The sequence below is a fragment of the Oryzias latipes genome, chromosome 13, assembly GCF_053564925.1.
Source record: "Oryzias latipes strain Hd-rR chromosome 13, Olatipes_Hd-rR_3.1".
Taxonomy (NCBI): Eukaryota; Metazoa; Chordata; class Actinopteri; order Beloniformes; family Adrianichthyidae; genus Oryzias; species Oryzias latipes.
The window spans coordinates 706,895-732,645 of NC_136249.1; the positions used below are offsets into that span (position 1 = coordinate 706,895).

At 40.3% G+C, this 25,751-nt stretch overlaps 1 protein-coding gene and 3 long non-coding RNA genes across 4 annotated transcripts in view; 3 read left to right on the forward strand and 1 right to left on the reverse strand.

Annotated features, from left to right (window-relative positions):
* The window catches only part of lsamp (limbic system associated membrane protein), an 834,470-nt gene that overhangs the window by 127,956 nt on the left and 680,763 nt on the right, over positions 1-25,751 (forward strand). The gene's annotated exons all lie outside the window — the stretch shown is intronic.
* Positions 1-25,751, forward strand: part of LOC144996873 (uncharacterized) — a 248,637-nt gene that overhangs the window by 116,764 nt on the left and 106,122 nt on the right. The window contains exon 2 of the long non-coding RNA XR_013659656.1: positions 18,506-18,608. This is a non-coding gene — a long non-coding RNA (uncharacterized LOC144996873). The remainder of the gene's footprint in view (positions 1-18,505; positions 18,609-25,751) is intronic.
* Positions 10,269-11,049, forward strand: LOC144996868 (uncharacterized). The gene is made up of 2 exons (XR_013659650.1): positions 10,269-10,577; positions 10,660-11,049. It is a non-coding gene; the product is annotated as an uncharacterized LOC144996868 (long non-coding RNA).
* LOC144996870 (uncharacterized) lies at positions 11,039-12,941 on the reverse strand. The gene is made up of 2 exons (XR_013659653.1): positions 12,030-12,941; positions 11,039-11,405 (listed from the first exon to the last, which is right to left on the reverse strand). It is a non-coding gene; the product is annotated as an uncharacterized LOC144996870 (long non-coding RNA).

Below are 25,751 nucleotides of genomic sequence, written 5' to 3' on the forward strand. Positions count from 1 at the left end.
CAGCTCTATCACAACAACATGGAAGAGTTGGGAACAACAGCAACTCAGCCACAAAGTGATATTGCAGGTAAACTGGTGGAGTTTTGGTCCCACTCTAATCATCTTTTGATCTATTTTCAAAGCATTCCCAGTGGTCTTTCATCAAATGCCAAATCAAATACCTGTTTCGTTTTTTAGGACATAGTTCCTGATGAGTGGCTGGAGTTCATTATAAAATACACCTCTGAATTGAGGGCAAGACTGGTGGCACAGAGAAAACCTGCTCTCATTTCCTATCATCCTTTTATTTACAGTCTCTTGCAAGCCTACAGCCCCTCACAAGCCCACAGCCCCTCACAAGCCCAACCTGACATTAGCAATGCAACAAAAATGCAGATCAATAGCAGAGTTAACAAGTCGTACAGTTTTAATCTAGGTTCCAGCTCAGATAAGGAAAACAAAGACGTTAATGGATCTATTTGTCTGTAAGTGGATGCATCAGAATGGAGCGGAACAGGGAGCTTGTGGTTCGTTGACCGAAGCACTTATACATCCCTGCTTCTTCTAACTGCATTTTTCGTCTCTTCCTGATTTACGATGGTTTGAATAAAGAAATACTGAGAAATGCAAATTTATGCTTAATGTTTTTATTTATATATGTCCTCTATCAGGAGAAAAATGCCACAAGAACAGATGATGGACAGAAAACTAAGTGGGGTGTAACGTCTAAAAAGAATTTGTTTTAAGCCAGTCGCAACATTATTGAAACAATTGATTTGATTAGATTGATTTATTTCAAGCATTGTAGTCAAAACAATGAAGAATTTACACATAGTTATCAAACTTATTACAGAAATGATGAAATGCATAGATAAAAAAGACAGAAAACAAAACAAAAACGTCACTTAAACCATATATACTTAATTAAATACAGTGATCATTAACTGAGGTGTAAGTAGAGTTTGATTTATTGCTTGAAAAGAAGTGGGAAGAAGCAAGTTTATATAATCCCACCCCTACTGAGTTCATTCATTTGATAGTTTTACATTGTTTAAAATCTGGTTCTGATCAGATAGATTCTCTTGAAGTAACTAAATCCAGTGCCTAGAAATGATTGATGATCTTCAGAAAACATTCATTCATGATTTCAGTAAACAGTAACGGTACTGATATGTAATAATAATTGATTATCATTACAACACATGATAACATTAAACCAGTAATTATTGCTACACATTGCAGATCAAGTAAACAAAATCAATGGCTTATTGTTTGTAATTTAAACATTTCAGTAATCATTATTGGACATTACAATGTAACACTCATTGGTTATAATTAAAAGAGCTTTCATAATTTCACCACAATCAAGTTCACACATGTATTTGGAATTATTCAAAAATCTGTTGATCCTTAAATCCTCTTATCTTCATATCCTGAAATAAGAGTTTCTTTATACCTTTTCTTGAATATTTGAATATTTTTTGAGCTCATTACTTAATCCCTTCCAAAGTTTAGTGCCACACAGACACAGAAACTTCTTTGTGGTTCTTATCAGTTTGATCTTGAAGTTCCTACATCCCCTCAGTCTGTAGCCTCCTTCATTTTCTAAGAACTGTTTTTGGATGGTGTAGGAAATGATCTGTCGCTTTGAGATTACTTTCCTTGCGTGTTCAAAAAAGTCGAGAAGAAGAAAACCACTGGATTCAACCGGATTAAGAGTAACAAATTTATTTCCCTGACAATATTTCTAAAACATAGTAAAACAAAAATCATAACGAACGTCCAAGTCCTCAGAGTTTCCAGAGCTGGCAAAGCACCTAGTTACTGGCGACTTACCTTGCCAGCCTGTTGAGAGACAACAAAGGGCTTCCCTCCGTCCAGGAGTTTTGACCTGTGGATTCAGCCCCCTCCTCCGGAAGGAACATGGCCGCCACAACTCCTCCTCTGGACGCTCGGATTGGCCGGCCGAAAGGTCTGCCCACTTCCTTCAGTCCATATTTGGAATCAAAGCATCCTATTCCCGCTTCAGACATCCAGGGTGTTACTTCACAGACGGACATCTGTCCAGCCACCAAATGAATCTCCATGAGGTCCGCCACAGGTAGCAGGACCTGTCACCGCAGGAAGTCGATCCTAGAGCTTTGTTCTCCACACGTGAACGGACGCCTGAAGTGGTTCCCATAGCTACAATTAGTCCCAGAGATAGTTAATTTATGGCCCATGTCAGACCTACAACCAAATGGCCTCTGAATATCAAAAGCTCTCTTTCCCCTGAAGGGGGATAAGCTCGCAGCTGTAGTTGTCAAGGGTGTGAATTCGGACACAAAAGCAGGACGGCAGAAGTTCGAATCAAAAAGGATATTTTAATCCAAGGAAGGCTCTTAAGCTCGTAAAGACAGAGGTCAAACAAGTAGAACGATCCGGTGACAAGTGAAGCCAAAACAGGAGCTTATATACACACACAATAAATGAAAACAGGTGGGTACACAGGTGCCGGTGAAGACCGTGGTAAGTTACCTAAAGAACCAACAGAAGACAGAACATGAGTTAACAAAATAAAAGCCCGAAACCTGGAAGTGAAAAAAAGATGAACCGCCCTGGCCCCGGCTCCTGACAGTACCCCATCCTCAAGGGGTGCCTCTGGGTGCACCACCGGGTTTGTCAGGGTGACGCCTGTGGTACTCCCTGAGCATGCCTTTGTCCAACATCCTCGATGTGGGTTCCCAGGACCTCTCCTCAGGACCGTAACCTTTCCAGTCAACCAAGTACTGCAGACCCCGGCCCCGACGTCTGACGTCCATGATACGTTTGATCGTCCATGCAGGCAGACCGTCGATGATGCGAGGTGGCGGAGGTTGAGATGGAGGGGGCTGGAGAGGACTAGTAACATGGGGTTTGAGTTGGGAAACATGAAAAACTGGATGTATGCGCATGGACCGAGGAAGGCGTAGTCGGATCGCCACAGGGTTGACGACCTTCTCCACCTCGAACGGTCCGATGAATCGTGGAGACAGCTTTCTAGACTCTGTCCGCAGCTTGATGTTGGCAGTGGACAGGAGTACTAACTGACCTGGCACGTAGGTAGGCACCGGTAACCGATGCCGATCAGCCAGTCTTTTGTTAGCTGCGGACGAGCGAAGAAGAGCAGCGCGAGCCTCCCTCCAGATCCGTCTGCAGCGGCGGTAGAGGTGTTGTACCGACGGCACCGCCACCTCCTTCTCCTGCTCTGGAAACAATGGGGGTTGGTAGCCTAGAGAACCCTCAAATGGGGACATACCCGAGGCAGATGACGTCATTGAGTTGTGGGCATACTCAATCCAGGGCAGAAGGGTGCTCCAAGAGGTCTGGTGCCGGGAACAGATGCATCGGAGGGCCACCTCCAGGTCTTGATTGGTCCTCTCGGCCAGCCCATTTGACTGTGGGTGAAAACCCGAAGAGAGACTGACCGTGGGACCAAAAGCTGCACAGAAAGTCTTCCACACTTGTGAGACGAACTGTGGTCCACGGTCAGAAACTATATCAACCGGGATCCCATGCAGTCTGAACACGTGTTCCACAATGAGTCTGGCGGTCTCTGAGGCCGAAGGCAGCTTCTTCAGGGGCACGAAGTGAGCTGCCTTAGAAAATCGGTCCACAACAGTCAGGATCACAGTTCTGCCAGCAGATAAGGGCAGGCCGGTCACAAAGTCTAGAGCTATGTGGGACCAAGGGCGGCTCGGAACAGGTAAGGGATGCAGCAGGCCCGCTGGGGGTCGATTGTTGACCTTGTTTTGGGCGCAGATCGTGCAGGCAGAAACGAACTCCCGGGCATCCCTCGCCAAACTGGGCCACCAGAAACAGCGACGCAGGAAGGCGATCGTCCTGTGTACCCCGGGATGACAGGTAAGCCGAGTAGCGTGCGCCCACTGGAGGACCTGGCTCCTTACGGCTCTGGGAACATAGAGTCTGTTAGGGGGGCCCCCACCAGGGTCTGGCTCCCGGGCCTGTGCAGTCTTGATCTCCCTCTCCAGCTGCCAGGAGAGGGTACCCAGAACACAGGAGGCAGGAATTACAGTCTGAGGAAGGGAATCCTCCATAGCCGGTTCCAGTTGTCGGGAGAGAGCATCTGGTTTAATGTTCTTGGAGCCAATGTCAAGGGTGTGAATTCGGACACAAAAGCAGGACGGCAGAAGTTCGAATCAAAAAGGATATTTTAATCCAAGGAAGGCTCTTAAGCTCGTAAAGACAGAGGTCAAACAAGTAGAACGATCCGGTGACAAGTGAAGCCAAAACAGGAGCTTATATACACACACAATAAATGAAAACAGGTGGGTACACAGGTGCCGGTGAAGACCGGGGTAAGTTACCTAAAGAACCAACAGAAGACAGAACATGAGTTAACAAAATAAAAGCCCGAAACCTGGAAGTGAGAAAAAGATGAACCGCCCTGGCCCCGGCTCCTGACAGTAGTACTGAAATCTCCTTACATATGCAAACTGCAGGATGTCCTTTCAAGGATCAAAGAACGTTAAAACACACACAAAACCTTCATAAAATGAAATGAAAATATAAATTCCTTCAATGGTGAATGGTAACGATTTCCAATTGGCTCTGTATAAAAGTTGCGCAGTAAAAAAATCCACAAGGTCATGCAGTTTCAAAAGTCTTGATTGATAAAATAGATTGTTTGTATGATGAAGATATCCGGCTTTATGTAACAACAAACGGCTCGTTTTTGAAGTAAAAAGAGAGGATGTAGTGAGCTCTTAGAATTATTCCCCCAAATTTCTATACAGTAGGTGAAATATGGTAATATTAAGGAGCAGTACAATAAATATCTACTGTTGTATCCTAATATATGTTTAGATTTTTTTACGATTGAAATACTTTTTGATACTTTAGTTTGTATGTGTCTGATGTGTGGCTTCCAACTTAGTTTGTCATCGATAAAAACCCCTTAGAATTTTATTTCTGTAACACTTTCGATTAAGACATTATTTCAATTGAGAGCTCTTTATTTGCATTGTAGTTTCCAAAAAACATCACTTTGGTTTTATCTAGGTTCAAAGATAATTTGTTGTTATCCATCCATAATTTTATTTTGTCTAACTCTGTGTTCACCACCTTGATAAGTTCCCTATGATTGTCTGTAGAATAGAATATGTTTGTGTCATCAGCAAATAATACAAGTTTCTGTCAGGAAGGATCTTGGGGACCAACCCAAAAACGACAGACCCAGGAATGTAACTTAATATTTATTGGGCTGAGGAGACTGGGGAGCTGGAGCTTGCAGTACTCGGAATAGGCACCAGAGGGCGTTGCAAGAGATGGGAGCCGCCAGCAGGCTGAGAGGAGAGTCGAAAAACAGTCACTTAGGGAGAAGCGAGAGGGGGGGGTGAAGCGTGGAAACCTTGAATGAAGAAGTCCTCTAGAGGCCAGAGCCGGGAATGAGAGATTGTTGGGATGGATCCGACTTGGAATAGCAGTCTTGTGGAGAAAGACACGGAGTGAGAGCGTCGGCTGACGAGCAGGCAGAATGCTTGGTCTCTGGAAGCGTGACAGGTAAGTAGTTGTTTGGCTTGAGGACCTGGAGCGTTAACATAGACAGGGCGTGAGGTTAATAACTTGAACTTCAGCTCAAATCACAACAACAAGGCTGGTAGTCAGGCAAAAAGGCTAGACGTTCCGGCAATAACTGAGACTACGTGGCAGGCTTAAATACTGAGGCGTACAGGTGAGGAGAATCAGACCTGATGAGCGGCCGCTGAGAGGGAGGGGCAGCGGCAGTCATGACAGTTTCATAAGCTTTGAAACATTGAATATATCATTTATGTAAATATTGAATAGCAGCGGGCCCAGAATTGATCCTTGTGGGACACCACAACTTATCTCTTTGGTTTCTGATGTATGTATGTGTTTCATCAATATTGACAAACTGTTTTCTTCCCGTTAAATAGCTTTTGACCCAAGTTAGCGCTAGTCCTATTTTCCCATACACTTCCAATTTGTCAAGTAGGATGTCATGATTGAGAGTCAAATGCTTTGTTTAAGTCAATGAAAATTCCAGCTGCATATTTCTTTTTGTCCAGAGCATTTTTGATTTCCTCCACAGCATCAATGATAGCCAATGAGGTTGATCTATTTCCTCTAAAACCATATTGGTTTTCATTTATAATGTTGTGTTTTTCAATAAATAAAGCTAATTTATCATTGAATATTTTTCTAAAATTTTTGAGAATTGTGGAAGAAGAGAAACAGGTCTATAGTTTGTAAATTGGTGTTTGTCTCCACTCTTACAGATAGGAATCACTTTGGCTATTTTCATTTGGTTTGGGAATCTCCCAGTTCGTAATGATAAGTTACATATGTATGTTAGAGGCTTAGATACACTTTAAATGACTCTTTTCACCACCTTCATATCTATATCCTCCCAATCTTTTGAATTTTTACAATTGAAATTATTCACAATTGATATCAGCTCATTTTTACGGTGGCCCAGAAGGGTCACAACACAACACATTAACTTTATACACAACACACTAACTTTACACACAACACATTAACTTTACACACAACACATTAACTTTACACACAACACATTAACTTTATACACAACACATTAACTTTACACACAACACATTAACTCACAACACAACACAATAACTCACAACACAACACAATAACTCACAACACAACACATTAACTCACAACACAATAACTCACAACACAACACATTAACTCACAACACATTAACTCATGGCCCAGAAGGGTCACAACACAACACATTAACTTACCTCACAACACATTAACTCACAACGGAAGTAAAGCAGCAATTGAAGTGCTTTTATTCTGAAATTTCTACTGGGCTGAGCAGCTAACTACCTAACAGAAAGTAATGTCACAGTGAGCTGTGGAGGGAGCATGTTATTGCTACAAGAGAAGCTAGCAGCAGTGTTGCCAGAAACTTTGTCTTTACTACGGTTCTCCTTCCTCTAAACACACACAATATGAACACACACTCCTCCCTCCGCTCTGACACCCCCCTCTGTGTCGCTGCACGCGCGCTCCTCTCCTGTTTTCCGCTCTGTCCTGTGTGTGCGTGTGTGTTGGGGACTGCACGTGCCTGTGTGAGAGGACAGAGCGGAAAAAAGGAGAGGAGAGGAGCGCGCGTGCAGCTCCCTCCACAGCTCACTGTGACATTACTTTCTGTTAGGTAGTTAGCTGCTCAGCCCAGTAGAAATTTCAGAATAAAAGCACTTCAATTGCTGCTTTACTTCCGTTGTGAGTTAATGTGTTGTGAGGTAAGTTAATGTGTTGTGTTGTGACCCTTCTGGGCCATGAGTTAATGTGTTGTGAGTTAATGTGTTGTGTTGTGAGTTATTGTGTTGTGAGTTAATGTGTTGTGTTGTGAGTTATTGTGTTGTGTTGTGAGTTATTGTGTTGTGTTGTGAGTTAATGTGTTGTGTGTAAAGTTAATGTGTTGTGTATAAAGTTAATGTGTTGTGTGTAAAGTTAATGTGTTGTGTATAAAGTTAATGTGTTGTGTGTAAAGTTAATGTGTTGTGTGTAAAGTTAGTGTGTTGTGTATAAAGTTAATGTGTTGTGTTGTGACCCTTCTGGGCCACCGTACATTTTCGTTCACATCAGAGAGAAAGATTGAGTGTGGGATCCTTTCGATGGGTGGATTATTGTCTTTGCTAGTTTTGCATTTTGGAATTTCCGCTGCCAACTCTGGACCCACGTTTACAAAGTAGTTATTGAGACCGTTTGCTGCTACATTGATGTCATAGCTTTGACCCTTCTCATCTGTAAAGTAATCTGGATAAGTTCGCTATTTTGTCCCATTTTTAATGATGTTATTTAATATTTCCCAAACTTGCTTTACGTTGTATTTATATTCATTCAGTAGATTATTGAAGTACACTTTTTTATTGTAACGTTTTATTTCAGTTAGTTTATTTTTACATGACTTATATCTTTGTTCAGTTTTTCTTGTCCCCTGTTTCAAGAATTTTTTATAGAGGTTACTTTTCTTTTTACAAGCGTTTTGTAGACCGGTGGTTAACCAAGGGCATTTGGCAAATTTGTTTTTGAATTTATAAATTGGACAGTTCTTATTGTAAAGTGTGCTAAATGTTTCTAAAAAACATTTATTAGCATATCAACATCTTTTTCTCTGTACACAGAGTTCCAGTTTTGTCTGGATAAGTCATTATTTAGAGCAGGGGTCCCCAGACATCCGGCCCCCCGACTCATTTGACCTGGCCCCCTGAACGGCTCCCTGACCAATAGAGGGGGCGGGTCAAAAGCAGCCTTTTTTATCCGATTAATATCTTTTTTAGCCTGGTCGCCTAATTGTAATGTTCTGATTTACATTTATCCTAATGCCCCTGAATGCATCTCAGGTACAGTGAACGAGATGTTTTGGAATAGGAGTAATGCATTATGGGATAGGGAAGACGCGTAAAACCTTCTATTTACAGCGAACACTACCCTCCCAACCCCCACACAACGGAAAAATGGCAAAAAGGTTAGGTAAGAGGAAAATTGATTCTGAATGCAGGGTATTTAACCCGCGGTGGACAAACGTGTATTTTTTTATTCAACACAAAGAAAAGGCTGTTTGTCTCATCTGCCAAGAGACGGTGGCGGTATTCAAAGAATACAATATGCGCCGACATTTTGAATCCCGTCACAAAGACAAATACGATACCTTGCAAGGCCAAATACGAGCAGAGAAACTCTCAAAGCTAAAAAGTGGATTGTTAGCTCAGCAGACTGCATTTGTACACCAAAGTCAAGTCAACCAATCATCCCTTCGGACCAGCTTCCGTGTTGCGCAACTGATAGCGAGCTGCGATAAAGCTTTCACCGAGGGAGAGTTTGTGAAGAAATGTTTGAATGTCATCGCGGAGGAGATGTGTCCCGAGAAGAGAGATGTATTTAATGCGTTGTGTCTGTCAGCGAGCACGATCACCAGACGCGTTGAAGAAATCGGGAGTAATGTCTATGCCCAGCTGCAGCAGAAAACCAAAGAATTTGAGTTTTTTTCATTAGCGCTGGATGAGAGCACGGACGTGCAGGACACGGCGCAGCTGCTTATTTCTATTCGTGGCGCTAGCGCAAACTTTGAGATTTGTGAGGAGCTGGCAGCCCTAAAAGGCCTGAAAGGCACTACCACGGGGGAGGATATTTTCAAAAATGTATGCCAAACCATGGAAGAATTGGATCTGAACTGGGCAAAGCTGGCCAGCATCACCACCAATGGAGCTCCGAGTATGGTGGGCGCATCTCGGGGTCTAATATACGGTGGCCCTGAAGTGCAAACCATTCAACAAATCACTCGATACAAAAACATTTTTAAGATCACAACAACAATTAAAAAAAAAAAAAAAAAAATTTAAAAAGCAGCATTACATTTTAGAAAACAAAACAAAATTTCAGAAACCAAAACTTGAAAAACAAAAATGACAAAAAAAAAAAAAAAAAAAAACATTTCAGAAAACAAAATTAATTTCCAGGAAAAAAAAGAAATATTAAAAAATGAATACATTTCAGAAAAAAAAAAAATTCCAGAAAAAAAATGAAATATTAAAAAATGAAAAACATTTCAGAAAAAAAAAAAATCCAGAAAAAAAATGAAATATTAAAAAATGAAAAACATTTCAGAAAAAAAATGAAATATTAAAAAATGAAAAACATTTCAGAACACAGAATGAATTTCCAGAAAACAAAACGAAATCTTCAAAAATGAAAAACATTTCCAAACCGGAAGAGGCAGGTACTATGGGACAACGCTGATTGGATGATGATTTTTGTCAATCATTTGAACTGAAAAGTATTTTAAATGAAGCGATGACGGATTTTATCGTCCAAACAACAATGTACTATAATAATCCACGTATTTCCCATTTATATATCAAATAAAAAATGCAGCAAACTGTTAATGAACTTTAAAATTATTTTTTTAACATTTCGCCTGACACACGGTCACCCGGAAGTAGTTTGTGAGCACTTTACTTTGAACGCTGTGCGCTAATGTCTACGGCTGCGAGGTTCACGTTGTCAATCATCTTTAGGTAAGAATCAATTCTGTGATCTTTTCTTTTGTCAGTCACATGTCTCTAAGGATGTTAATTTTAGGATGTTAAAGTGCTGCTTTGAAAAGATAATTTCTTTTTATCTTGCGCATGCGCAAAAAGAACCCGATGGAGACGAACCGTCTTCACATGATAGCCGTTCCCGTTTTCGGTGACAACACGAGAGAAAAAGCTCCGAGCCAGCCTGATTCTGTGATTTATACAGTAATTACAGTAATTATATGGCATCAGTGTTGCTAAAAATCGACTTTAAGACTGAAATCAGTAAACAAGTTCTTATGGGAAATAATATTTAAGTGCATTGTATATTTTAGAACCATGCATATACACATATACTGAAACTTAAAAATGAACTTTAAAGTTTATAAAATACTTAATTGAATTAACATGTGATATTTCTGCAGGTGAAGTTTCTCAAAGCGAAGTTCCAGAAAGGTTTGTGCTGCAGAAGAACAGATGGCAGCTCTACATGGGAATACAAGAAGACTAAAGTCATTCATATCATTGTGCAGTGTACAGGCAAGTCACCATGATTTATGTGAAATGTAATCAATAAATATTATTTAACCTTAATATCTAAAATTTTTTTTTTAAATTGCAGGTCCTTTAAAAAAACGTCTTTAACCTGCTGCATAAGCCTGATTAGTTGTAAATGATGCAGTGGGGAGTGAAAAACGAAGCACAATACCTGGCTTTAGCGTCGGGCTGATGATCTGGAAATCACATCTGAGGAATCGCATCAAACACTTGTACAACTCCAAACAACTTAATGTTCCTTTAAGTAAAACTCCAGTTTAAAATGTTCATATTAGGCTTGCTTCATTTAGGAGTTTTTCCATGTTTATCATTTTAGGTTTTAAAGCTTTATTAACAAAGATGATGTTTGATTTTCAAAGCTGTTGTTTAGAAATGTTTTTTTGTCAATGAAAAAACTGAATGCTGACGTGAGGATTGTAATAATGGATATGAAAATAAACAAATTTGTTTCATAGCAATGCAGTATATTTATTGAAAACTTAACATGAATACGTTATTCAGTAACAGAAACAAAGAAACGGTTGTGGATTTTCCTTTATGGGCTTCTTCATGCAGTTAATCAAATGTTACGTTTACATTCAGCATTTACTCAGCGTACCTGTCAGTCACATTAGAGGAAAAAATGCATCTGGGAAAAGTCTGTTTGTGCTTAACAACTATATCAAAAAGAGTCATGTCAGGGAAGTTTTGTCCACATTGCTGCTCAGCATCACATCCAGAGGAAGATGCACAGGTAAGGGACCCCAGTTCCTGCTCGTACATGCTTGCAGCTTCCTCTGCCCTGGACTCCAGCTCCAGCTCTTGAAATCCCTGACAGAGATAAATTAATAAATTAAAAATCCCTGACAGAAAAACATCGGCTACCGTTCATCTTTCATTCAGGAAAAAGTTGAGTTCATCAAAATGAGGAGAAAATGGGTTAAACCAGAAATTCATTAGGGAGGGGTCAAAACACCAAACTCAGACTAAAATACATTATTTCAGTCTTATAAAAAATACATTCTAAAACAATTTGGTATTCCTCCTCTGCCTGAAAGACTAAAACGTTATTTTTAAAGATTTATTTTACACTACAGACTTTGCCACCTTTAGTTACACACCTGGACGTGTCTGATGATGTGCACATCCAGTCATTTACTGTCATGTTTCTGTGCACTGACACACTCTAAAGTCACAGATCTTAATAGTGTGAATAAGAAGCATTCATAAATGTTATTCTGAGACACAAACTGCTGCAGTTTACCTGACAGCTTTGCTGATTTATGCTGCTGGTACACCTGTCTGAGAATCCTGCCCACGTGACCCCCCTCTCCAGCTGATGAGGTAACCTGTCATTGACGTATGACTGAAGGATCTTGGATCTGTCTGTAAACACCCACCTAGAAATCACGTTTAACGCTACATTTATTAGATCAAACAAATGTGCCTCCATACCTTATCAGTGGATGGCGGGACTGCATTTCCTGATGTGCGCCGTCTTTAACACCCGTTTCTTCGCAGCTGCTGCTTTAGACAGAATCCTCTCACGACATTTTGAAACATTTGTAAACCTGGTTGGTGTTGATATTTCTGCGTGCGTTCTGTCATCACATCCGCTAAATATTCAAAGATTAAAGTTTATGTTAACGTTTTACCGTCCCTTTCTTTGTTTACCTGCAGAACGGACGTCATCCACACAAACTACTTCCGGGTGACCGTTCTGCTTCAGACGAAATATTCAAAAAATAATTTAAACCTTCATTATCTGTTTGCTGCATTTTTGATTTAATATGTAAATGGGAAATACGGGAATTATCATGGTACATTGTTGTTTGGACGATAAAATCCGTCGTCGCTTCATTTAAAATACTTTTCAGTTCAAATGATTGACAAACATCATCATCCAATCAGTGTTGTCCCATAGTACCTGCTTCTTCCGGTTTGGAAATGTTTTTCATTTTTGAAGATTTCGTTTTGTTTTCTGGAAATTCATTCTGTGTTCTGAAATGTTTTTCATTTTTTAATATTTCATTTTTTTTCTGAAATGTTTTTCATTTTTTAATATTTCATTTTGTTTTTCTGAAATGTTTTCATTTTTTTTATTTCATTTTGTTTTCTGGAAATTATTTTTTTTTCTGAAATGTTTTCATTTTGTAATATTTCTTTTTTTTCTGGAAATTAATTTTGTTTTCTGAAATCTTTTTTTCTTTTTTTTCTTTTTTCTTTTTTATGTTTTGGTTTCTGAAATTTTGTTTTGTTTTCTAAAATGTAATACGCTTTTTAAATTGTTGCTGTGATCTTAAAAATGTTTTTGTATCGAGTGATTTGTTGAATGGTTTGCACTTCAGGGCCACCGTACTAATAGGACGCATGAACGCGGAGATGGAGAAACGCGGTCTCAGCGCTCCGCTACCAGTCCACTGCCTAATTCACCAGCAGGCACTGTGCTGCAAAGTGCCTAAGTGGGATTCTGTCATGCAGGTTGTCGTATCATGCATAAACTTCATCAGAGCAAATGGACTTAAACACAGGCAGTTCCAACAATTCCTGTCTGAATTGGGGTCTGCCCACGGAGATGTGCTGTACCACACAGAGGTCCGATGGTTAAGCTGCGGCAGAGTTTTAGGCGTTTCTACGAGCTGCTACCTGAAATTAACGCATTTCTGTGTTCCAAAGGCAAAACGGTCCCAGAGCTTATCGAACCAGAATGGAAATGGCACCTCGCATTTTTGACAGATGTGACAGAAATGTTTTGAATGGCCTAAAGGCCAGGGAAAACTCATTTGTGACATGTATTACCACATAAAAGCACTTGAGGTGAAACTAGCGCTGCTTATGGGGGAAGTGAAGAAGCACAACTTCGCCAATCTCCCTGCTACCCAAAACCTTTCTGCAGAGAACCCAGCGGCCCCGTTCCCAGACGAAAAGTGTGTGGAGGCACTGGAAATGCTGAAGGCGGAGTTCAGTGTGCGATTCAGTCAACTTCATGTTCATGCAAAAGACATCCGTCTTTTCCAAAACCCCTTTCTTGCCAACATCGATGAAGCCCAGCCTTCTTGTCAGTTTGAGCTAGCTGACTTACAGAACTGTGATGTTTTGAAAGACGCATTCAAGCCCAAAAGTCTCATTGACTTCTATGCCGCTCTCCCAAATGACACGTACCCTAATATAAAAAAAAACGTACCCCTTTCCAGCGCATTGCCATGGATATTGTTTGGCCACTCAGAAAGAAGCTCTGGCCATCAAATGGGCCTTGGACAGTTTTAGAAATTCGCTCCTGTGGCAAAAATTTGATCTGGAGTCAGATCACAGAGCGCTGCAATGGATCAATACTATGAAGGATCATAACTCCAGTGTCAGTGGGTGCACACTGTTCAGCTATAAGGTTCCAACAGCTATTGCAATTCACTTTGTTTAGTTTTTTTAATCACCGTGGGGGGGGGGGGGGGGTGTTCAAGAAGGTGTCATGTGTGGGGGGTGGCTCGAGAGCCGGTAGGACCCAGACGCAGAGGCGGGAGGCAAACAGTTCCAAGGCCAGGGGTTTTAATAAACAACAAACAACAGGCGCTGCGGAGCAGGATGACAAAACAAAAACTCACTGTGGCGTGGCATGAAACATGGCATGAACAGACGAAGACACATGAAGACGTTAAACACACGACCAGAAGTTAATGGACCAGCACAGGAGGAAGGCAGAGACAAGACTTATATACAGACAGGGCAGATGGGGACCAAAGGAAGTAAAACTCAAGAAACATGACCAGACAGGAAACCTTTCAAAATAAAACAGGAAACAGAACCAAACAAGACAGAACAAGAACTAAAGCGAAAAACAAGACACAACAAACTGAAACCATGACAGAAGGCACGTTTAAACTACCCTGACTTTAAGTCCACCTGAACTTGTTTACTCTGGGTATGTCGGTTCCAAAAGTCCGGATATGAGTTAAAGTAATTAAGCTCGACTTGGTAACCCTGGGTAAACGCGTAAACGCGCATGCACAGCAGGTACATGAAGACATTCTCAATGGATAGCCGATTGCGGAGTCACCATGGAAACGCGTGGTGAAAAAAAGAGAGCGCTATGCTTCAGTGAGACAGAGTCTGAGATTAATGACGATGTATGCAAATTGCACGCCCATCAAAAAAGTAATACAACTGCATCATGAGCAAAAGCAAGAGTTTCTGCTTGAAGAAAAACAAACAAACAAAGTAAACGCACGAGTTTCTATCTTATTTCCATTTTCATTGTGACGCATATAAATATAACTTACCCAACGACCCCCCCGCACTCCAGTTGACTCGAACTCTCCTTTTCTCCTTATTCAGGTATGAACAAATGAGGTGATATTTGCACCTAAAAGAAAAAGAAGGGGCTTGTTTGAGCATTTATGTTAACATGTGAAAAACATGAGAGACAGAAAAAAAAGAACGGTTCCAAGTCAAATGCAACTCCATTCGCATCATTCATGTTAATGAGCTGTTCATGAACATCACATCCCTAACAGTTATGCAACACTTTATGGTAATATTGTGTTGCATATCACTGCAAAGCTGCATTTCTGCACATTGATTGCTCTAACCCCACACCTTTTATAGTTATGTGCAAAATATATGATGTTGGGTATTGTGTTGAAGTAAACTGAGCCCAAAAAATCAAAAGTGGGACTAAAAAATCTATTATTTACATTGGTGTTGACTGATACACCAACAAAAAGCACTGATCAAATGCGGATAATGATTGCAACAAAAATTTACTCATAGTTTATTTGCACATTTTAATTGCAAGTTTTTTTTTTTTTATCAAAATCTTAAACGCGTTGCTCGATATTTATTTAAACTTTACCTCTAGTTTTTAAACTGTTCATAATTAAATAGATAAATATAACCTCGTGCACTACACAATCAACCAATAAATTTCTCATAAATATATAAAAAGATCATGAAAATTGTGAAAAACCTGCACACAGATTTTAAATTAGCCGTTATATTATTCAATAGATTTCATTTTTGCTAAAAGATCATGAAACTGTGAAAAAACGTGCACACAGATTTTAAATTTGCCTTTATATTCAATATATTTCGTTTTTGCTTTAAAAACCTGTTCATTATTTTTAAACTGCATTTTTAAAATATTCAATTTGAATTATGTTGAATATTATTATAATTCTGTCTTTTTTCAGAAACTCAGATTTTAAAATCAATATTTTCCAAAGCGTCTTTGTTTTTATTTAACATTGCTGTTTTTCAGAATGAATTATTTATTTCATGATTAGAGTTTCCAATAGAACAAGTCTGTCTGTCAATCAAACCAGACAACGGTGAGACACTTTTGTGATTGGCTATTCCTTTACTCAGACATAAGGAGCAGCCCCCTAACTGCATCGATGGAAGATGCTTCAGCGATTGTGCACACTCCTTAACACTAGGGGGAGTATGCAACTTTACACATCCACGGAGTTGCCAGAAATTGGGTAGTTTTGGTTTTAAATTTGTGGATAAAAATGGCTTTGGGCGAGTGTGCATAATTTGGGTGATTTTGTGGTCGGTTCGGTGGTTTTCATCTTCTCATAAACGTATAGTAGTGGTCTAAGTTAGGCTGGGTGGCTGTTAAGTTCCATTAAGCTTCTATGAACTGGAGTTCCATGAACGCACAATGGGACGCGTGTGGGAGGAGCTAGCAGCTAATGTTTTTAGCCTGATAGCCACATGGAGCGGTGTCTGTGTTTATCTCACTTACAAAGCATGGATGCAGAATGCACACGGAGAATGTTAAGAGATCAGGTGTATTTATTTTGAAAAGTTCTACATGATAACAATGTTTCCATGTTTGAGTTCATGACATCATCCCAGAGAGGCTCTGCTTCAATTCCTGCAGTGAACTACGTCTTGGGTTGATGATGGCCGCCTCAGAGCTTTTGTCCAGCTCTATCAGAGCGCGCAGCACAAGAGTGTATGTGTGATAGAGCGCAAGTTAAGGGCGTGTTGCTCAATTCGTCGGAAAAGTAATAATAAAAAAGGTTTCCTCCAAATGAACAGACTGGTTCTTCTATTAACCCACTGTGGAGGCTCAGAGGGTCCGAACGAGAAAGTGAACCTCAAATCAAACCCCGGATCTCTGCTGCGTTTTCCGACCAAGGTCAGAAACGTCATTGCAGGAAAGGTTTAACATTTTCCCCGAGAGGGAAAAATAAAATCATTTATTTGATTATAGGATTTTATATAGTAATATGATTTATAATCATTGTCTTAATGAAAATAGAAAAATATCATAAGGTTCAGGAGGCCCGAGCAGGCTTGTTCCGCTTTCTGCAGCAAGTCTCTGTCTGTCTGGCCGTGTTCACAGTGTAAGGCACAAGATGTGGACGACCGGAGCTCCTCTGTGGTTTGGTCCACACAAACCCTCAAACTACAAAAATGGAGATGTTTGCATCTTCTGCAGGAGAAACATTGTTTGTCTCTTTTTGATCCAAAGCCGTGCAGATATCGCTGAAATATGTCATCATAAAATAAATAAGTCATTCTAAAATTTAAAATACTGAACAGGTTTTTAAAGCAAAATGAAATATATTTGATAACATAATGGCTAATTTAAAATCAGTGTTCAGGTTTTTTACAATTTTCATGGTTTTTTTATATTTATGAGAGATTTATTGGTTGATTGTGTATTTGCATGAGGTCATATTTATTTATTTAATTATGAACATTATAGAATTCCATAACTATCAAATGATCTGTGAATTTTAAATTTAAACTGTTTGAACAGAAAAACTCAACCCAGTTCTCTTATTCAGTACAGACTACTGTATTTTTAACAAACAAAATAACCCTGCAATTTTAAACTTGATTCACCACAGAAGACAGAGCAAATAACTTCCCTGCACTAATGTGATGGTGATACTGAGATACAGAGCTGTTGCTGTTGACTGAGACACTAAACACCACAGTGTAGCTCACTGAACTCCATCTGTAGGATGGGTACCAAGCCCCGGTATTGAACGAGCCCCGGAGCAACATTCTTCAAGACCGTAGTATCAGTAAGATCTGACCTCAACGGTTCTGCTATTGGTACTGGAGAAGTCACTTTATTTTTGTGTCCCACAAGATATAAACTACAGCTGTGACGGTGTGGGATTTTTGATCACCGCGCTGATAAAGCAGCAAGAGTCGCCTACACAGTGTTCCTGGCAAACATTAGCAAACCCCGGCTTCTTCTCAGGACAAATGTTCTCCACCATTTTCATCACGCAGTCTTTAATAAATTCCCCATTGGTAAAAGGTTTGCAGTGCTTTGCTATCAGTGTTTCTACTTCGTAGCTCGCTTTTGAGATGTTTTCATTTGACTCACGGGGCTTGTGAAAAATGCTGCTGTGCCTTTACAACACTTACCAACTCCTTAAAAACAGCTACGGTCTCTTGGCATATTATGCAGGTACTATTGTTTTGTGTTTCAATAAAAAATATGCCAATTTCCACATGTCCTGGAAGAAGCAGCCCTCGTTTTCAGCCAATCACAATCAAACATTCATACACACAGGTATTAGAAAGTGCTGGAGGCCACAGATGATTGATTTTATGACATGAGCTTGTTGGCCAATGAAAATTTGAACGCAGGCAATATCTAGCCTATGGGCCGGACTTTGGACAAGCCTGGTCTATGATGTATGTATGATGACTGATTTAATTTGATGTTTTTACTTTTGATTTTTATTTCTAAGAAAGGTGCTATAGAAATAAACATTTACTCACTTTATTTACCCATGGAACAATTATTATTCCATAAAATGTTAGTGTTGTTGTCGGACTCTTCACTATCAGTGTTATGTTTCTTTCTGCTTTGGCTTTGTGTTCCAGAGATACATCATTTCACACAAGCATCTTTTTAGTACTCTTCATTTACAGTTATTTTCTCTTCTTGATCTGTTTTCTAGGTAAGAAAGAAGTTCTTCGAAGCTCGTCCTCTTGTGTGTGAGGATGACGGATGTCTGTGTGTGTTTGCCAGAGGGGCAATGCCATCACCGACTTGGAAAGAGAGTAAGATTGCTCAAACTGAAAAAAACACATTTCTGGCTGGTGCTTCCAGACTACTTATCTTTCCAACATGTCTTTCCTCCTGACAGCTTTGATTTAATTCCTTCTTCAGTTTGTGTCTCTCCTAGTTTTATTGGGACTTCTAATTGGATCAGCAAGATATGGTGAGAACCAAAGATCCTGCAATTGAATTGCAATGGGTGAAAAGGCTTGATAGTAATGAAACCCCTTTCAGTTGCCCCAGGAATGGGGTAAAATTAGAGCAGGGGGTTGCACCTGCGCTTCATTTTTAGACTTGCTTTGAGCTCTTAGTGTGTTTATAAATAAAACTTGATTTAAATAGGGCTTTAGTCCAGTGTTGTCTATCTTTGAGTGAAGCATACACACGATGGTGATTTCACACAAACAACTGCCTCGTTTCTGAATATGTAATACTTGTTATTGAGCTGCCGATGAATAAAATCTAACTGCTCCTTTTTTTCCAGTTTCCATAATTGCTGAATATTTCAAATTCAGAAAAATAAGCTGTCTTGCAAGCTCACTTAGAAGTTAAGAGGAGAGCATTAAGGAAGGGAACTTCTTGCAGTGGCAGTTCATATTTACCACTAGCATGTGTGTAGAATTCATTAAATATAACCTTGTAGCACTTCAAACGAGAATTCAAGCTTTGAGGTTTTGCTTTTCTGGTTAAACTGTGCTGTATTCTGTAAGAACTCAAAGAAGCAAGCCTTTTCATATTACTCTGGAAGTCCCGTTGTTTCTGCGGCAGCTATGTTTTGGGCTCAGCAAAGTTGCTGCAGGCTCATCTACAGCTGTGATCTGCTTCACTAAAGGGAGAACCTCAAAAGACTGACAATTCTTTGTGCTGTGATAGAGACATACAGGCAGGGAGGCTGACAGCAGTTCTGTTTATTCGTTGCTTGTCCTCTCAGCGCAATCCCTCCTCCTTTCCAATGTAGGTGACAGACATGTGCTAGTAAATGGTAGAGAATGAAAAAGAAAAAGAGCCTTCCCCTGCTTGTCCAATGTGAACACCATGGCTATACAAGCGTGAAGAACATATATTTAACACGTTCTTGAACATACTTCACGAGCCTGGTGTGTCTGTAGCCATACACTGTCAAGGTGTCTGAAGATGTATTACAACTTGAAGTTTAAAACTTGTATTTGTATTTAAGAATTAGACCAAAAAGTGTTTTGAACTTAAAATATAGGTGTTACTATGAGGGTGTATTCAGACTGGACACATTGGGTCTGATTAAAGTGAACCAGAATTCGTTTCCCCGCTAATCCAGAACAAATTTTAAGTCTAAAAAACACCCAAGCGACAATCTGTAACCCTTCTGCTATCCTAGGCACTTTAACGTTGGGAGTTGGGTCATCTAGACCCACTAGACAGAGCTCTGAACCTTTTTTCTTCAATGATTTGTGATCTTCACTGGTGTCCATGGATTACCGTAATTTCCGGACTATAAGCCACTACTTTTTTCCTACTCTCACAGTCCTGCGGCTTATTCAGTGACGCGGCTAATTTATGGATTTAATTGTCGGCCGCCATGTACTTACTATTGGACTCAGTGAATAGTTTGAATTCTTTATCGAAAACCATACACAAGCCATTTATTTTTCAACACACTAAACAGCCAAACAGCATGGACCTCACTTCAGGTCTTACACACTTCAGTCATGGTTCAACAAAACGTAACACGAATGCCCGGCCGCATCCCAGAATCCTTTGGTGCCATTAGACCCAACGTGCACGTTATCGCCGCTACAATATGATGAAGCTTTCAAGTTAAAAGCAATCGTTAAAAGCAGCGTGAAAAAAATCCACCATCACCAACGGGTTTGGAAAAGCTGGTCAGCTGCGTGACGGAGAGAACAGCGCATGCTCCGGAGTGAATTTACCTCTGAGTCATAGTGACTCGGCTGGCTGCACGTAAATTTGTGGGAATAACATCAGCCTTTATTTTGTCGGGACACGACTGGAAACACAAATCCACGTGATCGTTTTTACGGTTTCTAAGGACTGAGCGGAATTTTGCATTGGAAAGCTCACACCGACCCACAGCCGCCGTGTGAGCTGGAGACATGTTCTCCTGGCTGCTGCTCGATCACATAGAGCTGCGGGGCCGATGGCAGTCTGATGGTTCCCACACGTAACAACGCATCCTCCCCTCATACACAAAACGTTCAGTATTAAGTCTGTCGTGTCTGTTGCTCTGCACAGACACGATTTGCTCCTCCCTGGAGCCGCCCTGGCCAGATGTGTCGGGGAAGATAGGAAGGGGAGCGCGCGGGGCGAGTGCGGGGCGCAGAGGCGTCCGCGGAGCAACAGTGTTTGTTGTGGAAGGAAACTTCTGACACACGCGCCGCGGTGAGGCGCTTGTATCGCGCTGAGGCGCGCGCTTTTCAGTCGCCGCTGCTTTATTTTACTCGTGTGTTTTTTTAACCAGCCCTGTTACTCCCATAACATTGCCGCGACACAAGCGGAAGGAGAGCTGTTCCTTGCTCATTCTTAAACACGTACAACAGTGTGGCGAGCTGGGTGTTGGCCCCACCTTCAGCCCCTAAGACTCATGGGAAATGGGGGATCGCGGATGTAAATTTCCTCATCATAACTGAGGGATGTAATGTTGATTATATGGTTACTGTTTATAATTTTATGTATGATACCTAGATTGTCGATAAGTAAAAAAAACTAAAAAAAATAAAATAAAAAAACATAACTGAGGAACTTGTGAACAGAATAGAGGTCCATGCTGTTTGGCAGATGTGGGTATACTCAAAGGCATGAGCCTAAGGCAAGGCTGACTCCTCCCACAGTGTGGTAATGAATCACACTTAATCTGGGAGTCAGGACGTGGTTGGTCAGCCATTGTCTATTACGTGCAGCTTTTACTTCAGCGCGGCTTGTGTATGTTTAAAAGTGGTTACACACGTGAAAATGGGTGGGTGCAGCTTGTAATCGGGTGCGCTTTGTAGTCCGGAATTTACGGTACGTGAAATCTTTCCACCTTTGTCCACCTTTGTCATGGTAGGGAGAACCCGTCATTTGAAGGGTGGGGTCATCTAAGAAAGCGCAAGGGTTAAAGGTGGTCTTGGTTCGTTTCCAATCGTACTGAGCTTGGGTTTGTTTTAAGATTCAGTTTGATTGGGACTTCTAATTGGATCAGCAGGATATGGCAAGTACCAAATTTCCTGCAATTGAATTGCAATGGGTTAAAAGGCTTGATGGTAATGAAACCCCTTTTCAGTTGAATACAATCCGTCCTCGGAGCGGGATAATTGAACCAAAACGACCACCGTAGCAGATGTAAACAGAGTAGGAATGAAGCAATGTGGACAAATATAAAGCGACAAATGTCATGTTATCAACAGGAAAAAGGGTCCAACTGTTTACTTGTTAGAACGTTTATTTTTACACAGCTGAAAACACTTCTAACATGGTTTTCTGTTGTTTGTTGCAGCACGTGCCCGCATAATGTTAAGTAAGCTAAGTTGTGGATTACTTAATGGAATTCTCTTAAAACAATGCCATGAAATCACAACAATGAGACACAGCAACTCATTGAAATGTGGTTGACTTAATTCAGGCCCATCAAAACTATTTTTAACGTGATCCACATTGCTTCTCACTGTTTTCCCGACTATCTATATGTCTTTAGCACATATTAGCGTATCTTCATACCCGACCTGTCCTCTTCACTGCAGTTGCTAGCATCCTCTGACTTAAAACACACATGGCACGTCTCCGTGCCAGTAACCGCCTTGCACCACGCCCCCGCCATACCAAAATAACAAGTAAAAAGTGTTGTTCCCGATGTTCAAAACTGGTAATCAAAATATAAGGTTTCAATAAGTTACCTGTCCTGATAAGGATCGTTAAGCCTGTCATGGTTTGGGTTTCTTTGTATTGGTTTTTGCTTTCCGTCTTGTTTCAGTCATGTTTGAGTTCTGTTTCCTGTTTTATTTTGAAAGGTTTCCTCTTTTGTCATGTTCTTGAGTTTTACTTCTTTGGTCATAATTGTCCAGATCAAGTTCACCTGTGTCTTGTCAGTCCTCTCTGTATTAAAGTCTCGTCTCTGCCTTCCTCTTGTGCTGGTCCATTAATGTCTTTAATGTTTTTAATGTCTCTCATGTAACGTCTCTTCCCTGGCTGGCATGTCCATGTACGTCTTCTGCCCTGTTTATCTGGTTAGCCCACAGTGAGTTTTTGTTTCCCTGCTCTGCAGCGCCTTTTGTTAATTAAACCCCTTGCCCTGGAACCGTGTGCCTCCCTCTCTGCATTTTGGGTCCTTCACGCTCACCAACCCTCCCTACCTGACAGAGCCCAGAACTTCAGTATTTCTCTTGTTGTTTTGCCCTGCCCTCGTAGTTCCTAGCCAATGACTGAAGAGATCTCAATTCACATGGTTTTGTTTACAAGCTTTGGTCCATTACAGAATGTTATGCTTGATGCCAGTCTGAATACAGACCAAATGCAAGGTTCGGGACTCGATCCAGAAGAAATTAAGTGGACTCGATCCGGAACAAAAGATTTTCCCATATCAGTACATGTTCATGCTTTGCTTTAGATATTTTCTGCCTCTCAATTTTTAAATGACTATATTATTATAAACGTAATGGTTCAATTATTTACTTATTTATTTACATTTAAACTCTCTTAATTTTAGCCCAGAATTAATTTGCATGGTCATTAGGCAGAAGTTTATCCTACTGAACTCTCTTCGTGACTTTAACCCTTGTGCTATCTAAGATGACCCCACCCTTACATTGACGTGTTCTTCCTACCATGACAAAGGTGGATAAAGGTGGAAAGATTTCATGTAATCCATGGACACCAGTGAAGATCACAAATCATTGAAGAAAAAAGGTTCAGCGCACTGTCTAGTGGGGTCCAGATGATCCAAATCCCAATGTTAAAGTGCCTAGGATAGTACAAGGGTTACAGCTTTCTGTCTTTCATACTGATGCAGATGTAAGTTCCAAGGAAGATTTGAACCGATCAGTGAAAAAAGTCCATTGTGTGACAATATTATCCTAGACTACCTTTTATTTATAATGTGGCTGGTGTGGCCACATTTCAATACATTTTAAATTACAATGAACCTATTAAGTCTTGTTTGATGTGATGTTTTATAGATTATATTTTATTTTCTATTTTATAAAATCTTTATTTATCTTGTTACACATTATGAGACTATATTAGAATACTTTTTTTTTCTTTTTACAAAAATGTCTTTTGAGCATTGAAAAAATTCTGAACTTATAGAAAATATTTTGTACCTGTTTCTTGTTTTTACATCAGAGTTTTATTATTTTGTTTTTTGTCCAAATATATTTAAAAGAAATTCAAAAACGCAATAGTTTAACCCTTGTGCTATCTTAGATGACCCCCCCCTTCCATTGACGTGTTCTCCCTACCATGACAAAGGTGGATGAAGGTGGAAAGATTTCATGTAATCCATGGACACCAGTGAAGATCACAAATCATTGAAGAAAAAAGGTTCAGAGCACTGTGTAGTGGGTCTAGATGACCCAACTCCCTGTCATGGTATATTTAGACTTGACGGACCCAGATGCTGGAACCCGGAAGAAAACCGAGGAGTCAAGAGGTATTTATTATATGGTTGGTAATATTGATAGTTGACTTGTAGGATAGAATCAGAGAAGAAAGTTCGAATCCTTGACTTTAAGGCGAGGCGTGGCTGGAGGGTTTCGGCAGGCGATTTCCAGAACCAGGGATGACTTCGGTGACCAGGTGAGTACCCGTGGATGAGTAATCCTGTAGGTGAGGTGTAGGAAGGGCTAGCGAAAGGCAAATAGACATGAACAAGACTCTAAGACTTTAATTTCACTGCATGTGTGTGTGATGCGAATTGTACATGTGTACAGTGACAATAAAGGCATTCTATTCTATTCTAAAGTCGACCAGACCATGCACCGTAGAGGAACAACGAACTGGCGTTGAATACTGGCACTGGATCTCCTTAAGAAGCTGCGGCTTGATGAGATGAGTGAAGTCAACTGGTCACGTCAGGAAGGGAGCAGAGGAGGGAGGGGGGAGGAGACTGACAGAGGCACCATGACACTCCCAACGTTAGAGTGCCTAGGATAGCACAAGGGTTACTAGAAGCAAAGTGTTAAAATGTAAGAAGGTCAAAAATTAGTCGTTGCTCTTTTAGCTGCCTGACAAATTCAACAGGTTTTTTATTCATTTGTTTGGTTTTACATATTTGCCAATGTCCTGAAGATAAGCAGCTGATTTTTCCTAATGAGATGATTTGGTTCCAAAAGATTCATTAACCAACCAAACTTACTTTTTCTTTCCTTTATTAAACTGAAACACTTTTAATTAACTTACCTTTTTATGTAGCATTTCTAACACATCAGGATTTCCATGAACTGTTTCAGAGAGAGCAGCTTTTGTAAAAAATGTAAAGGCTCTATTGTGCATAACTGGAAAACAGAGTGTTTAATACATGAGGGTTTTTTGACATGAACACTGAGGATTTTATGGTGAATTTCATCCAGATTTTCTTCATATTTGCCCACCATACATGCACTTCAAAGAGAGACATGTTCTCACAGATGCACAAAAATTATGTGAGTGCTGCACAAAAGAAGAAAACTTCAAAGAAAATAAAGTCAGCCTGTAGAAAAAAGCTTATATATAAAAAAATGAGTTTTTAGCCCCTTGTGCTATCCCAGGCACTTTAACGTTGGGAGTTGGGTCATACAGACCCACTAGACAGTGCTCTAAACCTTTTTTCTTCTTTGTTTTTTTTTTTTTTTCAACTTGTCCTGTCCAACAGCTGGGCAGACAGATGAGAGCTGAGGGCCTCTTGTGTTGGACATATTTTACTTTAACAAGAGGGGTTATTAATCTTCAGACAAACCAAAGGTATGTCTGAATAAACCCCTTTTGTAATTGAGGCCAAACTTTATTAATTTCAATCATGTCTGAAAACCTTTTTTCTTCAATGATTTGTGATCTTCACAAGTGTCCATAGATTACATGAAATCTTTCCACCTTTATCCACCTTTGTCATGGTAGGGAGAACACGTCAATGGAAGGGTGGGGTCATCTAAGATAGCACAAGGGTTAAAATGTTGTGTTTTTTTGAATTTCTTTTAAATATA